Raw genomic sequence first — 7,367 nt, 5'->3', positions numbered from 1 at the left:
TAGGACTTTATGTCAAAGCGCCATCTTTAGTTTTTGCCATAATAAGTACAATTTAAAAAATACTATGACATCATAATATGGATACTGTGACACAGAAACAAAGAAACTCGACGCAAAATATAATTTTGCCATCATATATTTAGATTTCAGAAATGTTATTGATACTATTGCACATTAAAAAAAAAAACTGTTATACAAATTGGAGCAGGTTAAAGGGTTGTTTGAATGGTAGAAGCTAGAGCGTGATTATCAATGGGCACTGCTATTCTCGGACTAATGTTATTAGAGGAGTTTTCCAGAGTTCGGTATGTTCTATGTCAGTTAATTGCGTGTGTTCTATGGTAGATTTGACTGTTTTGTTGGACGAAAAACCCCAGATTCTGGGAGGAAAACATTGCTATCTATGCCAGAGACCGACTAACTCAGCCACTGAGTGAAAAAAGCCCATTAAAATTCCTCGCAGGATTCAAACCAGGGCCTTTTTCACGCGGTGTGGGGAGAACGGTAACGATGCCACTGTGCTACCGCTCAGACTGCCTTATCATTCGGGTGAACTGCTCTGCTAGGTGTGTGCAAATGAGCTAGTAGTTGTGGACGTTATCTGTTCCTGAGGGTCGCCATTTGTAGGACTTCCTGATATACTATTGTACTTCTTCCTCCCGAATCTCCCATTCTCTCATCTCTTGTACTCCTTGGGTTTTCTTCCGGTTTAGTTCTATCCAGGGGATTCGACTGTTATTTCTTGCTTCACTGCTCCATATGTTACCCCAGAACTTCTCAATCGTCTTCTGCTTGGGTAGTCCATTTCTTCTTTCCAGCGTTGTCCGATACACCTGTAGAATGCTCTTTGGTTTTCATCGAAGGTTCCGTTGTTTATTTTCCTCTTTGTATAGGCGTAGTCTTTTGTGGAGTGCAAGGAGGTTCTGCTTCAGTGTATTTAAGTATTCTCCTATTCTTTTATTTTTGATCTCGTGTTTCCTATGGACATTGTCTCTCTATTTTGAGGATGCTCTTCACTTTTCCAATCAATTTCTTACTCCTATTACCCTACTGGTACTGGGTCATTAGACCTATCTTGGCTCTTAATTCTTCTTTCCCAAGTCGGCAGCTTCTTGTTTATTCGTTCCTTTTGTTGCTGGTCTCTCGTTTCTCTTCCATTAATCCTAGTGGCCTTCATGGCAGCACTGTATATGGCTGTGTGAATGGCCTTCAATATTGCACCGTTATTGTCATGGTAATGTGGTGTTATTTACCGAATGACAGTCTTGTGGAGAGTCACAGACTCTCCACAGGATTTAATTGAATCTCTGCTTTGGTATCACGTGGGTCTTTGTGGGATCCATTCCACGAATTCTGTAAGAGTCCTCTTCACTTGTCTTCTATTCTGAATATCATGACCTCATTTTTTTCCACTTCAGCTACTCTCAGTTGTATTTCTTCTTGCCCTCTTCTGGTTCCATGTTGTTTATTTTTGTACTAGTGGTTTTCTTTGGTCGAGTTGTACTAGGTAGTTGGTCACTAGCAACCTGCTTGATTTTTTTCAAGATTATTGGAGTTATCAGTTATTCGTTACGATGGTCCTTCTCTGCTCCGCTATTTGCTGTTCACTGACCTGAACATCTGGGAATCATTCCAACCACTTGGTATGTAGTCTCGGCCTGTACATTGTCATAATGGTCTCTAGCTTCGTTATATCATAGTACGTTCACATGGTGAATGTATTCATTTCAATGCTCCTTCATGTGTTGATGTTTGCTTTCTTCCTGGGTGGTTACTAGCGCAGTTGCACAAAGAGCTTCCATTTCGTTGGGCTGGGTGTTTTTGCCCTTTCCTTGTGGTAGCTATGCGGGGGCGCCATTTGCTCAGCAAACTGCCTCCGACTTTTCGAACTGATGCCTCTGCCTAAGGCCTGAACGTGAATCACTTTATCCTGCACTACACTCGATGCCGTATGATTATTTCTTCGCTTTGGTCAGTCTCAGGCGTGGGTAAGTGTTTTTTTCTCCCCGACACTTGGGCTTTTCGTCCATCAAACACGAATTCGACCTTTTTTTTTTTTTTTTTTTTGCTAACACGAACGGAATCTGCATAATTTTCTGGCTGAAATACCCCATCCTTAACAAGGTACGAAGAGTTAGCACTGTGAAATATCTCTTTTGTTACCACCATTGTGTGATGGGCTATTATTTGACTTGCTGTATCTTCTTGTTACCCTGCACAAGTCTTGTTAGTTTGTTAGCTCTCATTGGTCTATTGTCAATGAACTGTTTCCGCCACAGGATCACTGTTTACTGGATATTATTTAGTTATTGGACCAATCTGAAATATCAGAGACACGGTCGTACTTGAAAACCCCAGCAAGTTACAGATTCCGAGATATTCATGCCAGTACATTTCGCACTGACTATCATGTCATCTTCAAAGTGACCTAAATCATTCAGCCTTCGTAGGTAGCATAGTAAGATCACCGCTTTCCCCCACACCGCGTGGAAAAGACCTGAGTTTAAATCCAGTCGATGAAGAGAAGAATTTTTATGGGTTTTTTTGTTTTTTTTTTTCAGTTTCCGATTTTATGGGTTTTTCTTAGTTGTCGATGCTCTTAAAAACCCAACGACAACCAAATCATTCATTCTTTCCCAATTTTTCATTCAATTGCCTACAAGGATCACTGTTTTCTGGATAGCGGTCCTTATATAGTATCCATAATTATCTGCTTTATATTGCATGGCACGAACACGAACACGTGATGCTGTTACTGAAGGATTACTCCAATTCGCGAAAAGGGTAAGTGTATCAAATAGAGGGTATCACTGAGTATATCAAGATTCCAAATAAGTTCGCGCTGTTTTTAATGTTAATATTTTGATATTATATTTAAATTTTAATTTAATACCAATAACTATTTCATTTGCACAGACTGAGAAAGGTGTACAAACTGAGCAACTGAATTTCATATAAACTTTCACGTTACAGTAATGAGACTTATTGACGCACAATGAAAAATACATGTATCATTACATCTCGCGTTGACCACTCGTCTACGTCAGGCTGTGAACTGGTGTGTGTGTGTGTGTGATACTGCTGGTATCCTCTACTACCAGCTTCTACTGGTAAAACAATCTAAGGAGACATAAAGTGTTTTTGTTAATTTTTTTAAGCATGAACATTTTTGGTCTCATTCAAATGAGACCAAAAATGTTCATGAACACGACATGATAGTCAATGCACTGGCATGAATATCTCGGAATCTGTAACCTCGCTGGGGTTTTCAAGTACGGCTGTGTCTGTGATGTTTGAGTTTGCGAGGAACTGTAATGGGCTTTTTTTCACTACGTGGCTGCGTTAGTCTCTGGCGTAGATAGCGAGGTTTTTCGTCCAGCAAAACAGAGAAATCGACCATAGAACGCACGCAATTAACAGACGTGAGACACAGCACGGCAGATGAATTTAATTATTCGGGTGGCCTAAAAATCATAGGTTTTTTTTTTTTTTTTTGTATTTGAGATTGGTCCAATAACTAAATAACATAAAAGAAAAACAGTGATCCTGTGATCCGTACGAACGTTTTTGGTCTCGCAATGGTGTCATCGTTTTTGGTCACCTGATAAAGTGATTATATTAGCAATGATTTCATTATAGTAATAAACCCCAGGGGCTTGCATCTGGTGAGTATGGGCTTGGCACACCCAGGGTCCTGAGCTGGATATCATCATTCTTCTTTCTTGGTGATTCCCTTCTACTTCTGACTCTCTCTCTTTCTCTCAGGATAATTCAGAAATATTTTTTTTTTTTTTTTTTTTGGCTGGTGCAGCATAAGCCTCAGGCTTCCTTGCACCATATGGCTAATGATAATAATAAGTTACACGTTATCTGTTCACTATGTGATTCCCCTATAAACGATAACAGTAAGTAAAAGTAAGCTAATAGTAAATGAGTTAGAACACACAATTATTTTTTTTTTTGTTATTGTTTGGAAAAACTAAAAGAAGTTTTATTGGTTTGTTGAACAGAATGAAAAGATGCGCCTGTGTAGTATGATACACGATTAATGAATTCAGAACAGATCTCATTGCTCTTGCGGGTTGGTAGAATCGCCGTCCTCCCTGCACCAGGTGAAAAAGACCTGAGTTCGAGTCCTGTCGATAACGTAGGGAATTTGTTTCACAACATGGCTGGGTTAGTTGGTCTCAGATAAATAGTATGCTTTTTTCCTCCCAGAAACTCCGGTTTTTCGTCCTGCAAACAGAAAAATCGACCACAGAACACACGCAATTTACAGACAAATACGGAGCAATATGGCCTTAGTCGCTGATGCTCCTAAAAAAACCCTACTGCTACTGATCTCATTTATTATTTTTGCTCTTATATTATTTCTCTCTTATTGGAGCTTCTACCTCGTGACGGTATTGCTACCAAGTACACAGGGTGGTTGTTGTTATGTCTGGTGTTACTGTCGGTCGAGGAACTCTCTGACTATCCTACAAATGTTCAGGATTGTGACTTTCTAGAGTTCCTTGTAGGTGTTCGCAGGGATACCTATTGCTGCTAGGCAGTTATGTTACTTATGTAGGGTCTTTAGCACCATATCGGCGGTTGACACGATGATCGGGATGGTCGTTACTTGTTGCATATGCCACATCTCTTTGATCTCCTGTCTTAGGTTCGTGTACTTCCTGATTTTTTTTCCCCATGGGTTTTCTGCAGGTTGCCAGTGTTGGGTATCGCTATGTCAATCCGATAGGTAGCCTTTTCCTTCTTTTATTATTATTATTAATAGTAGTAGTATGATTAGTAATTTAAGAATGCAGAGAAAATGTCAACCCGTTTACAAGAAAGTACTACAAGCAGACCTGTGCTTGGTACAAACTGTTTAACGAAACATTTAGTGTCCTTCAGAAGAAAGATGGCGGCCAATCATATTCTTCAGAGAAAATATTCTATAATCTATATGAACAACAAGTGCTAGTCCGTTATCCATAAGAAGATCCGATGTCAATTATAAATGCCACGGAAGATAATACATGTAGTGTTAAACAAGCATATAATGCTATGCATCCAGGCTGTTATATCTGATAATTCTGAAGATTTTATGGATGCGTCAATTTTCAGACGAAACTAATTTCGGTTGCTGAGAAGATGAACAAACACGTGAAGAGTTGCCGATCAGAAAATTCACACATTAGGAATGAAATACGTTTAATACAAAAGGGCTTGGTGTAATCCACTTCATAACTGAGTAATTTTTCCATTCTTTTCTTAAAACACACTTTGAATTCAGTAGCGAAGACTGCTATACTTCCAGTTCGCCGCGGGAGGGGGGGAAGAGTCGGGGCGTCTGACGGCTGTTTTGGTATGGTTATTGAAGGACACGTGGAGTGCATTCGGCAATTTGGCGGAGGGACCCCAGAATTCATGGTGTTTCGCCTCTGTATGAATTCCAACAATTATTTGGATATATTGGAGGGTGAAATCCGCTGTCGATATCTTTTCTTTAATAAAATGGGGACTACCACAATGAACTTGTGAACATATGGATTCATTTAGGAAGTAGTGGTTCACCTGACCTTCACTTCCCAAGCTAGTAATCGTACTTGATGTTTGTTGTAGCCCCGTCCATAATATACGTAATCTTCCATAGCAATCACAGAATGTAGGAGTCTAACGTTTGGTAACGACTCTTTATAGCTATACGCATGGGTATTGTTTCTTGTTTATTATTTGTTGTATTTGATGATTAATTATAGTTATCTTTGATAAAGTTAGATGAGAATTGTACCTAACGAAATGTGTGAATTTCGTTAAATTTATTATTATTTTTAGAATTTGATTCTACTTCGTTTACTAATTAACAGCTGCAACTGTATCAGTGGCATGATTACCTCTGGGCGCCCTAGTTGGTCGCCAAGGTTCCTCAATATTTAGGGCTCGCCCCCAAAAGTTGGAAATTTTTCAGAATTTAATTAACATTACTATATTAAAAAAAAAAAAAAAAAAAAAAACCGAAATAAATTAACATATTATGACTGTATGAAATTCAGTTTTGCTCATTTTGAATAAACGGGTGTTTACTAATACAGTATTTTCATAACATGGCTATGCTTTCAGACTTGTAAACAATGAAAAAAGTGTATGTCAAATGTGCCCAATTCTGGACGTCTAAGGACGTATATTACAAAATAACAAGAATGCAGCCCCATAACTAATAAAATATTGATTCATAATAAGGTGCACGCTTGTCTATTCTTCTTTCTTATGGTTTATTATTATTATTATTATTATTATTATTATTATTATTATTATTATTATTATTATTATTATCTCTCTATACATTAAAAACGTTTTCCACCTAATGATATTTATTCGATCCAATGGGAGAAGTAGGCAAGGCAATTATGTCACTATAAATGCAATTAATTTTTGACAACTGCCTCCATAACGTTCACTAACCTCATGCACGTGCTTCCCTGTCTAACATTTGATGTTCCATTGTAAAGTTTTTTTTGTATATTAATGAATATTGTATATTTGTAAATACAGTAATTTAGTATTTTGTAAATATTTTAAATATTTGTATAGTTTGTAAATATTTCAGTGAAATGTTTTAGTCCTGCTCTGTGGGATGCAACAATATTCCTAATGCATTATGAAACCTGAAGCAAAAGGCCTTTTCCTAAATGACCTATGTAAATGCAGATAAATAATTACATTGTGATATTTATTCCACGTTGAGAATTCCGCGCACTACAATTGCACAGACAAATAATTACGTAGGTCATTTCCTGATTAGATATTGATCATAGTGACATAAGTGTTTTTTGTCTGGCGGCACCGGGGGTCTCCCCCAACTCCACGTTTTTACTCTTTGTAGAATACAATACTCTGCATAAGGCCAGAGAGAGAGAGAGAGAGAGAGAGAGAGAGAGAGAGAGAGAGAGAGAGAGAGAGAGAGAGTGTGTGTGTGTGTGTGTGTGTGTGTGTGTGTGTGTGTGTGTGTGTGTGTGTGTGTGTGTGTGTGTGTGTGTGTGTGTGTGTGTGTGTTGTTCTTCTGGCCACACTTAGCCTGGGAGCCTGTGGGGAGGTGGGCCAAGACACATTATGAGAGAAGAAAGCTCTGAGAGGATGAATCCTCATGTAGCCTAGGCATCCAAGGAAAGCCCAAAAAAAAAAAAAAAAAAAATATTGGAAAGGAGATAATGAGGAGATAAGAAGAGGGAGGGATAAAAAGAGTAGAGAACGGTGGAGGGGCAATAGTTGAGGCACTCCCTGGATTTGAAAGGGGAGACAGTAAGGAGACCTCTGTTACAGGACGCCCATCCTGATCAAGAGGATAGGAGTTGACAGTGGGTGATGGGGTGAGCCACCATGCA

This window comes from Mastigoproctus giganteus, chromosome 11 (assembly GCF_048544385.1).
Source record: "Mastigoproctus giganteus isolate SK-2022 chromosome 11, ASM4854438v1, whole genome shotgun sequence".
NCBI lineage: Eukaryota > Metazoa > Arthropoda > Arachnida > Uropygi > Thelyphonidae > Mastigoproctus > Mastigoproctus giganteus.
The sequence above is the reverse complement of the archived record's forward strand: the minus strand, read 5'-3'. Positions refer to the sequence as shown.